This window comes from Mastigoproctus giganteus, chromosome 10, assembly GCF_048544385.1.
Source record: "Mastigoproctus giganteus isolate SK-2022 chromosome 10, ASM4854438v1, whole genome shotgun sequence".
NCBI classification, from domain to species: domain Eukaryota; kingdom Metazoa; phylum Arthropoda; class Arachnida; order Uropygi; family Thelyphonidae; genus Mastigoproctus; species Mastigoproctus giganteus.
This window is the reverse complement of record NC_143584.1, coordinates 210,873,973-210,885,685: the sequence shown is the minus strand read 5'-3', so window position 1 is coordinate 210,885,685 and position 11,713 is coordinate 210,873,973. Positions and strand designations below refer to the sequence as shown.

Genomic DNA, 11,713 nt, shown 5'->3' with positions numbered 1-11,713 from the left:
TTGTAGTACAAAAGCAGTTTAATTTTGTGGGGGAATATTCCCGAACTGCAGACTTCTTGGACCACTACCAATTTTCACTCTGTGCAGCTATAAGAAAATATCATGGATATTTAATTAATTTTAGCAGTATAAATATGAAATGGCAGCTATGTACACATGATTCCACGTTGTCTGTTAGATTTATCACGTTTAGTAAAATAGAGAACTTTTCCGTTTCTACAAAATTGAAGGATAAATTTCACATTTTCAACACTTAGAAACTATTGCGAAAGGTTCCGTAATCTAAAATGTGATTGGCCATTATTCTGTATCTCTTGTGTATGACCAATCACATGATTGGATCTTGTCTGCAGCCCGCCATTTCTCCTCGTGGTAAGGAACGCATTCTTTGCTGTACAGTACAGGAGCAGACAGAAGTAACAGAAACAAAGGTCTTTGGATTTGCTAGATTTTCCTATTTCGTTTTTAACTTTTTTGGTGAGTTTTAATGCGCGGTAGGAAATCGTGTTTTTTTTTTAATGCATGTATTATTAAAGTGTTAACTCGTTGCGGAGTTTTCTTTGTTGTTTTGTTTTAATTGTTCTTAAAATTAAAAGGATGAATCAGTTTTCTTCTCCTTTTTCCTTATTTTATTTTTGGGCTTTTGATTCTCAATTATGTATAGTGAAATTTATGTGAAAATAAAATAAATTCGTATCGGATCTGTTAACGTGTTGACTAATTTTATGGATGTGCATTATGGTTAACACGCGGCCATGGTAAAGTACACCATTATGAAGAGTGGATTTGAATTTTTTTTTTTTTAATTATTTTTATTCTCACCTCAATTTGTTCCATATAAAGTTCTTTCATGAAATTGAGAATAAATAAATAAATAAAAAACCTTACCATAACCACTTTTTCTTTATTCGTATTGTCATTCTCTATTGCTTCTATGCAGATGTCACCGAAGTGATGCCCCGCAGTAATCTGGACTTTGGCATGTTTTCAATCCTAAGAGTTCTTTTAGATTCTCTCGCACCCATAATAAATTCTTTCATGTTATACAATACGAATATTCTCTAAATCCAGTACTTTTAGCAGGTTAACTACGCAGTAATGATACTTATGAAAGCCGTCTCCCAGAGGAAAAAATCCTGATTTACGAAGTTCTTTTATTAGTTTAATGTTTGTGTTCCCTTTTCTTCCATATGTAGTTAATGCATGCATTCCTTGTACTGTCATGTAACTACTGACGGGCCAGATAAACTTGATATTCATTCATTCAAGTGATAATCTGATGGCCTTGATATGTGATGCATATCTTACAGCGAAACATGACACGAAAAGGTTTGTATAAATTTTATCCAAGAAAGGGCACCATTTCTTTTGTAGAGTTTGACTTGAAATTTTACCAAAGGAATTTCTCTTTCAACAATGGCTGTATTAAGAAAATACTGAAATGACCTTGACAAAATGTTTTTTTAACTGCCCGCGAAACGAAAGCTACCTTAGTTTTGTGTGGCTACTGCCATAAAAAAGGAAAGAAAAGAAAAAATAGTTTAATTGGTTTGCACGCATTTATAGTAGAGCCTTTTCTAATTACCATTCTCCCCTGTCACATCAAAATGTGAAATTTAAGAGAATGTGCAATGAATTTTTATTTGATGCAAACACAAAGTAGTTTTTCTGTCATGAAAAGGTAAAATGTCTTGCAGTCATTTTCAACATAAAGGGAATGTTTGAGTATGATGTGTTTTTCATAATATCAAACTTCACAAGTCAGTGAGGTATACTGATTTAGATTCTCACATTTAAGCATTTTTTTTTATTAAATTTCATTAATCTGTGATTAATAAGTCAAGCATATACATATTTCCTCAGGATGGCACCCCACCCAAAGTTTTCTTTTCTAGGTGTGGGCCTCACCACTGTTGATCAGTTATTGTAGTCCATTGGTGAAAAGGTTAGTGACCCTTACTATAGAGAAGTAATTAGGAGTTGATATTGTTGGATCCAGTGAATTCTTTGGAAAAGGTCTGAGGGAAGATTCAACTGTTGTCACGCCCTGGAGAAGTCTGTGTATATATAGAAGGAAGTGTTCTTGGATCTGTTCATACCAAATAGGAGCTAATGCAATCAGACTTGTCATGTCCTCCTCCATCTGGTGGAGGAGGAGGAGGACATGCCAAGGGGGAAATCTGTTTAGAGGCAAATTTTTTTTTTTTCTCCCTAGTATTGTAATTTCTTTGGGTTTTCTTCTTAGTGAAGGCCCATTTCTCTGGGTCATGGAATGGTAGAACAAAAATAAGTTCTGTTCCCTTTTGAATGTAATATTGTGTGTTCTATACAATATTATTTCCCAGGGTTTAATAATTGGGGTTTTCAAAAAAATTATGTTTATTTTTATTACAGAACTATTTATGCTAGTATCACCTGTCACAAGTTTGTAACTGTTTTGATAAGGGCTTCAGCTTGTAATTAGAAATCTATGTAAGTAAATAGTTATCACAAAAGTCCTTGTAGTTATTTTAGGATTGTTCATTATCTCTCACCCAGCCAATCATATTTGGATCAGGGATTTTGAAAATGTGGCAATTCTATCCTGCCTCCAGGGATAACACATCACTATTAGTAATGTTCTATGTTTTTTTTTTTTTTTTTTTAAACTGAATTACTTTCTCTTTCATTCAGGGGAAGGTAGACATACTTTTTGGACTCTGGGGGTGTTGGTTTGTTATATTAATCAGTTTCTTTCCTCTGAGGGGTTTGTGAAGTTTTTTTGGATTGCAAATTTGAAAGTTCATCTCTTGTTTTCATTTGATCTGTTGTTGAAAACTTGAACAAAGAAGTTGTATGGCTTGAAAATTACCGATGTTCCAACTTGAGTCATTTATTTCAGTGGTTTTCAACCGGGGTGCCACAACAACATTCCAGGGGGTGCCATGTAATATGGGTTTAAGTTACTTAAACTTATCTTTTTTAAAATTTATATTTTTATTTCCTTATAAAGAGGTGTACAGTATCTTTTTAATTTTGTGGTGATCTGTAATTGATGTTTACTTATTACATCTATATAAAGAATAAAATTATATACAAATAAAATAATTTGCATTATGAAATGTAATTTTTATAATTATATTATTGTAATAACTATCATATAACTTATATATTTTTAATATTATTACGCACACGCACAGAGAGAGAATTGGATATAACAGGCAGAAAATTGAGTAAGGGTGCCGCAAAATAAAATAAATTACTTAGGGGTGCCGTTATTAAAAAAGTTGAAAACCACTGACTTATTTGATGATGGTCTGAGTAGAATTTGTCATTTGTTAATGTGAAAGGTCTAACTCTTTGGATTACCGTTGCTGCCACCTTTCAAGAGCTTGGGTCATTCAAAATATCATACCCCTTGATAAATTTTTTCACTGTTTGCATCAACAGTTATTATTCAGTGTTCAGATATTTTAACAAATTTCCTGGAACTTTTTTTGGATTCTGCCTTGTTAGAAAGAAAAGCAACCTGGTGCATTGAACTGTGATGGAATGTTAACTAGCTCATACATGTGTTCAGAAAGGAGAGGTGGAGTTATGATGATGTAGTACAACAGTGCTCATGGAGGTATCTGTAAAAAAGACATTTAGCAGAAAGTGTCAGTAATGTTCAGTTTTTTGCTGCATGTCTTTTCTGTAAATATGGAGTAAATGCTTGACCATCAATTAACCTGTGTGGCTGAGTTAATTTGTCTCGGGTGAGGGTTGAAAACCAGAGTTTTCTCCCAGAAACTCGGGTTTTTTGTCCAGCAAGCAGAAAATCAATCACAGAAACACTAATTTACAGAAAAGTATGTATGGAGCAATATATATTGCCTTAGTTGCTGATGCTTCTAAAACACTGCTACAATAATAATTAACCTGACTGCCCCTTTGTATGGAGATGTGGAACAATATTTCATAATAGGGCAGATTTGTGACTTGTACAGAGTCAGCTGTTCAGAAAAACATGTTAAGGATGAAAGAGAAAGCCTGGTTTTTGTAATATGCTTATGCTATGAGGTTTAGAAAGTTACCCCCATGTAATCTTGTTTATTTCAATTGGTATTTGAAGATGATCGTTGGAACAGCAGGAATGGTTTTAGAATCGAAGTAAACTACATAATTCTCCCCACTGGAGGTCTACATAAGTAAGTAATGGATTTAGAGGCAACAGAATGTATAGTATCATCAGAACTACGGATAACATTTCCAGCCATTTAGAGGAAGAAAAGAGTGGATGAAAGAATGGAAAATTAGATTAGTGAAATTAGTTGGAAAATTAGAACACTTGTACAAGAGTACCACCAACCAACATATGCACCAAGTAATCAGAGAGAAAACTTTCTGAATTGCAGAAATTGAAAGACAAACCATAACAATGATTCTTGGAGAACCTTTATGCCAAATGTGGGCAGGAGCAGCAGTGTGAAGCACATGCTTAGACTGGGGTTCGAGCCCGTGACCACCAAATACGGAGGATGCGGAAAGGTCAGGGAATGACCACCGCACCCTGGAGTAATATCGCCTTAGTTGCTAATGCTCCTAAAAACAAAATAATAACAACATGCCAAATGTGATTGAAAGACTTCAAAATGTCAAGAGTGGCAGCTTTAGTTCCCAAACATTTCCAAGGAATTTCTGAAGATGAGTAGCCAAGGTATCACCTATGGATAGACACTGACAGAATTCATATTAGTGATTACTGAATTTTTCGGACATTAAGATGCACCCAAATTTTGGGGGAAAATTTTTTTTTTTTTTTTTTTTTGCATATAGTTGAAACAGATTCATAAGGGCTTACTAAACAAAATTTCAATATAAAATGAAGCTTTGTTTGTGTGGAATGCCAAAAATTTATTATTACTTTTAACTTAGGAAACACTTGAACTACCTAATAAATGCAGTAAATTAATTAATGATGTTAATAGGGTTGTAGGTAAGGCAAAGTGCTTTTTTGCTACTATGAATGTATCCATCTGTATATCAAAATAAATAAATAAACCTAAAAATAAGATTAAAATATAAGAGAAGAATTGTGTAACACTCCTTCTGAGGACTGAACTAACAGCTCCCCAGAGATTTTTGTTTTGTTTTCATACTTTAATTTATTATTACTTTAAACTTAGGAAACACCTGAACCACCTAAAAAAATGCAGTAAATTAACTAATGGTGTTAATAGGGTTGTAGGCAAGGTGCTATTCTGCTACTATGAATGTATCCACCTATATATCAAAATAAATAAACAAACCTAAAAATAAGATTAAAACAGAAAAGAGAAGGATTTAGTGCAACTCCTTCTGAGGACCAATCTAACAGCTCCCCAGAGATATTTTTGTTTTCATACAGGTGGGGTTAGGCTGAAGGTGTACTGAATGTACCTTCAGACCATAAGTCACAAGGAAATTTTAGTAAACTAGAAAAATGCATCTTATGGTCTAAAAAATAGTATTTTTCAGATGGAAGGTGTCAAGATAGTCTAAAAGTTAGCAGTTGGTGGACTTCACCATTATTTAAAAGGAGTTGAATGAGTAGAATAGGCATTAATGGGGATTTTTTTTTTAAGCAGTTGGTATGAGGATATGAGACTTTCCCCACAGCATGTAAAACAGTCAAATAAGGGTTGAAAAAAAAAGCAACACTAAACAGGAGTTGCTGTGGAAGTTTAAGTACAAGTGGAGAATTGCCATCTAGAAGTGGAGACTGTCTTTAAAAATCTTGATATTAGTGATTCAGGTGTCTTTTTATTAAGGCCATCTTCAGGATAACTTATTTTTTTGTCAGAAAACCAAGAGGCATTGAGTAGAATGTGCTTTACATGGTTTACCAAAATCATAAATGCAAAATTTAGAGTAAGATGCTAATAAGCTTCCATTGCATGAAGGATGCAATGAAACCAACAGGATTTGGAAAAGGTGGAAATATGGATGGACAGATGTGGCCAATAGGCATGAGACTAGCACAAGAACTCCCATTTTGACAAGAAGCAAGATAAGGCTTTTATTCCTACAAGAACAATTTTACTGACATGATGTGAGCTAATATTGCGATCAGAAGACCTGAAACACTGGTATTAAGGGTAAGTTGCCACAAGGGATAAAAGGATGGTTGAGTGGGAGAAGATGGGGTGGTAATCAATGGGTGCTGCTCTTTGTGGACTAATGTTATTAGTGGAGTCCCACAGGGTTCAGTGTTGGGTCCACTGTTTTGTATATTTATCAGTGACATTGATGAAGGTATATCAGGCTTAGTGGCGAAGTTTGCAGATCATACAAAGGTTGGCAGGGTTAGTAATGGCAGTGTGCTACTTTAACAGGATCTAGAAAATTTGGGCAGATGGGCTAAGAAGTGGCAACTGAAGTTTAACCTTGATAAATGCAAAGTACTGCATATGGTTAGTAACCCCAGAGAAACATACCAACTGTGTGGTACTACACTTAAGGTGGTAGAAAATGAAAAAGACCTGGGAGTAATTGTGCAGTTAGATATGAAGTTTTCTGAGCAACGCAGACAGTCTGCCAGGGCAGGTCATGGGGTTTTGTCAATGATATATAGGAATTTTGCTAGCAGGGAAAAGGTGATTGTACTTCTGTATAAGGCAATGGTCAGGCCACGCCTTGAGTACTGCGTACAGGTCTGGAGGCCTCATTTTATGAAGGATGTAAATTTGCTTGACCATGTACAGAGAAGGGCAACAAGATTGGTGAGGGGAATGAAGGGATCCTCTTACCAAGAGAGGCTTAAGTTCTGCAAATTGCAGTGGCTGGAGACTAGGCACCTGCACGGTGATCTGATTGAGGTGTATAAGGCCTTGAATGGGTTTGAGAATGCTGAATTCTGATGGGATCCTTCCACTTGTTCTGATTACGAACCTAGGGGTCAAAAATTCAAATTGAGGAAAGACAATGTGCGGAAATTTGCCTTTAGCCAGCGGGTGGTTAATTGCTGGAACAAACTTCCATCTGTCGTGGAAGTTGATAGGCTAAATAAATTTAAGGAGGAACTGGACAGGCATTTGGAGGGGATGGCGTGATTTTTTTTTTTTTTTTTTTGGCTGATGCTGCATAAGCTCATACACTTGCTTTCTTGCATCACATGCTACTACTACTGTCCAAAGGAAATAAAAAAAAATGTGCAGATTGTCCCATTTTTGCATTATTGCAATGCCAAAGGGTAGTAAGCCAAGAATGGCCATGGGAGACTGGAGAAGTGACCATCACCAAGTTGATTTTGGTACCCAAATCATAACCTGACAATCTTTACTAAAAGATAAATAAACAGGTGTTAGGCCATTAGCAAAAGCCTCAGGATCTCTAATAGCCATGTCCATACAGCTAAAGTTCACAACACCAATGACTCTCGTGGCACATTTTCAGCCATGTGCAATTAGGCATTACAGAAATGTGAAATGGATGGTCTCTGTGATTTCTATTCTTTTTTACCTCATATTACTATTTTAAATCACCTGATCCCAATTTTCATTGAGCTCAGTCAGATCAAAAAGGGTTCCACGTGAGGATAGCTCTGAAAAGGAATATGAGTGGGTATATGCGAGTACCACCTTTAAAGTTGGAAGGAATTGTAGATCCCTTGTCAGAGACTTAATTTGAGCACCCCTTTTTGATCCTCTGTAGTTCAAAATCTTTGTTCCAGTCTGTCCAGTTTATCTGTTGCGCTGTCATTCTCCATACTCCACTCACCTGGAGCACTTTAGCTTCCTTTGAAACTTTAATCCCGAGTTTAATTTTCCTTGGTGATTTTAATTTTTTACAACTCCAGATGGCTTCAGTTTTCGAGTTACATGGATCCAGCTGCAGTAGCAGCTCATGCTATTTCAGTTAGTAATGAGCTCACACAGTTGCCTACCAGAATATCAGACTATCTTAATCACAAACCATGCTCTTGATACGTCTCTTCAAAGTTTATGGTTAATGTTAGTAGTCGAGGCACATTAGATCTCAGGTTGGTGCTGGACCCTTCTCCAGTGGAGCTTCTCTCTCGTGGTTTTCAGCCATGTGCAATTAGGCATTACAGAAATGTGAAATGGATGGCTTCTGTGATTTCTATTCTTTTTTACCTCATATTACTATTTTAAATCGCCTGATCCCAATTTTCATTGAGCTCAGATTGTGTCAGTGAAATTATGAAATCTTTTTTTTTTTTTTTTTTTTGTGCCTTATACCCTAAAACCTTGGGTTTATGCTTAAAACCTGTGACACAAATCTTGCTCGCTCCTGTTCTGTGTCAACTTTATATGCTCTCTTAATCTGATCAGTGATTGCTGCCATCAGTATTGATCAGCTGGTGATATTTTGGTGTATGTTGTTCATCTCTGGACAAATTTGATGAAAATGTTTGGTAAATCTCAAGCAGTTTCTCATTATATCTAAGGCTTTTTGATTGATTGGTACAAGGTCTCTTAAACAAGCTCCCATCTTGTTTTTTTTTTCTTTTTTTTTTTTGCAGTTGCATATCTAGTTTTTTTTTTCTCTGATTGCTTGCTCACTGTTGTTGTGGTATATGGCTGTCTTTTAACTTCTCCACTAATGCTGGTGTTCCCCAAGGTTTAATTCTTTCTCCCACTCTTTTCCTCTTGTATGTTAATGACCTACTGACTGGAAATCCTATCTATAATTTTGCTGGTGATGTCACTCTTTCCACCTTCCAGTTTAAGAAACCTTGCTCCTGAACAAATGGCATCTACTTTCCAAATATCCACCATGAATTCCTTAAATGCCTATCTTCAGGTAATTTTCCAATGGGGAAATTTTGATCTTTCAAAAACTCAATCCTTTCTTATTTCTTGCCAAAAAAAAAAAAAAATACTGTTCCTGTGATCATCTTTAATGACACTAGACATATCACATCTATAATCTCTCTTTCACGATATTGCACATCACAATATTGCTTCCTCTGCATCAAAAAAAAAAAAAAATTCCGTGTCACCTTTGGTGTTACTTTTCTATAAATCTAAAATTTATCTTGCCACGGAATATTTTTCCTACATCTAGTGTGGTGCCCCAAAACCTCTCAAGCTTCTGGGCTCCATTCAGGTTAATTATTGACCCATATCTTACAAAATTTCTCCACCATCTGTCTCATAGACATTTTCTGCTGCATGCCATTTCTCTAGATCCTTCCATAGGCACTGCTATTATGTCCCTGAACTTCACTGTTATTTTTTAATTGGAGAAGTATAGCTATGAGTGCTGTCCTATGATATTGTTAAATTTCTACCTTCAGATTTCATCCAATTGTTGACCACTACTAAATTTGACCTTTAGGCAATCAGGGAAATATTTTTATTGAATTTATTTATTTTTTTGGCTAATTTGATCTTGACCAATATGGTATCAGAAATAAATAAGATTTGGTTTCTTTACAAATTTTTTCTGCCATTTATAACAAACCTGATTGGGCAAATTCTGGTACATCACTGCCCAATGTTGCTGGCTAGAAGGTTAAGTGAATTTGTGCAGGGCATGATCAGAAAGTTTCAGGATTGAATTATAAAAATTCAATCAGTGAACTTCATAGTGGACTGCACAATTACACCCAGGTCTTTTCCACTTCCCTGAGTGTAGTACCACACAGTTGGTAGGTTTCTCTTCGGTTATTGCTACTCATATGCAGTATTTTGCATTTGTCAATGTTAAACTTCAGTTGCCACTTCTCAGCCCATTTGCCCAACTTATTTAGATCCAGTTGGAGTAGCATACTGTCGTTAACAATCCTGCCAACCTTTCTGTCATCTGCAAACTTGGACATTAAACGTGATATACCTTCATCAATATCATTGATAAATATACAAAACAACAATGGGCCCAACACAGAACCCTGGGGAACTCCACTAATAACATTTGTCCACGAAGAGCAGTGTCCATTGATTACCACTGTCATCTCCCACTCAACCATCCCTTTATCCATTTTAGCAATTTACCCTTAATGCAATACCTCTCCAATTATAAATAGTTTTAAAAATAATGATATAAATAGCCATTATAAATTGCTATTTACACATTTCCCATTAGTGGTTATAATAGCAAATAAGCTTATCATATTTGGTAGGTTTCTTATAACTACCATAACTTCCCCCTCACCAAAAAAATTTTGTTAAATTTCTTTATTTTATTGAAAAATAAATCATGGCCACAAGTTCAGCCAAATAAGGTAGGTGTTGTGAGACAGTTATAGAATGTTTAGCAAGCAGTTTGGAAATTGTTATTGCAGTGGGATGGAATATTGTCATCAAGTAATTTCAGATTTTTCCTTGCCCACAGATTAGGTCTTCTGATTGCTATTCTCAAGAATGTAATGATTTTGAAGTACATGATCTTATTAATGATATAAGGATACGAATATGGAAAAAATTATTGCTCTAGCTACCCCAGTTGAAATGGATGGCCAGTGCAATGTTGAGTCAGTTTGTAACTTGAGCACTGCAAGAACAAAAATGAGTATAGTGTGGCCTTATGACTATAAATAACAGATATACAGAGAAATGTGTGCCAGTAAATCAATATCTTATAATGGGGGAATTTAACTTCTAACAAATGTTGACTGGAATTTGTGGGTTGGTTTCTCACACAATTAAGACTTGTGTGGGTTTATCGGATGACTATATGCTACAGCAGCATGTTAGGCAGCAAGAGGAAACAGTACTCTTGATCTGATTATCAGCAGTGACTATGCATTAAACATGAGTTTGTTTTGTTTTGTTTTAACCTGCCAGGTTAAAAACAAGTTTTGTTTTTAACTTGGCAGGGGAACCTTGATGGGTGTTCATTTTAATTTTTGGAAAACTTTTTGTTTTAAATTCTGCTTGAAGAGTGCCAATATTTTGTATCTCGTGCATTAAACAGTTGTCAATAATTCAATTGTCAATATCTCATATCTCGTGCATTAAACATGAGAACAGTTTTGTTTTTAACTTGGCATGGTGGTGTTCCCTTTGTAGCAAAAATGGTGACAGGGTACCTGATTCGTGTTTATTTTAATTTTTGGAAATTTTTTAGTCTGTAGTTTAATGAAGGACCCTTATAATGTTACTCTGTTGTCTGTCCATCCGTCTGTCATAGCATTGTATCTCTGGAACCACTCAACCTATTGACTTGAAATTTTGCATGGGTTTGTACATGTGGGCCAACATAATGCCATATTGATTGTTGTTGACAAAAATTTGTCCGAGAATGGGGAACAAAAAAAATGTTGTTGACAACCTACAGCTTATTATACACCGTTGGAAAGAGTTCAGCGAGTAGGTTTAAAATATAATTTTAAAATATTTTTATAATTAAAAATGGCTGTGCCAGACAGGAAAATGTGAGTAATTTTTGTCTCCCCCCCCCCCCCTCTATTTCCATTACTAATGGAGCTAAAAATTTAAAAATCACATCAGCTATGTGTTATTTTGATGCTTATCAAGGGAAAACTATTCCAATTGAAATCTATCATTTACTTTTTGGGTTAAAATAAAAAAAAAAAAAATTTTTTTATTACACTTCGATAGTGCACTTCTTTGTACTAAGTAACTCTCCTTTTGGTGACAAAAAGGTTGCTAAATAGTTAGTTAATAATTCTATAAAGGTCATTTATAAATTTTGTGATGAAGTATTTTTTTTAACAATTTTCAAAGTGGGAGTTGTCCTGGCAAGGAGGTACTCAGAGATGTGATGGGGAGGTGCCTGCGCAGTT

The 11,713-nt window shown here is 35.3% G+C and overlaps 1 protein-coding gene across 2 annotated transcripts in view; it reads left to right on the top strand.

The window, feature by feature from the left end:
• The first annotated feature begins 331 nt into the window (after positions 1–331).
• Positions 332–11,713, top strand: part of LOC150079843 (nucleosome assembly protein 1-like 1) — a 103,996-nt gene continuing 92,614 nt past the window's right edge. The window contains exon 1 of one of the 2 annotated variants that reach the window (XM_090382425.1): positions 332–431. The gene's annotated coding sequence lies outside the window, so the exon portion shown is untranslated. Of the gene's footprint in view, positions 478–11,713 lie in introns of both variants that reach the window. The other variant, XM_090382426.1, reaches the window with a different exon arrangement.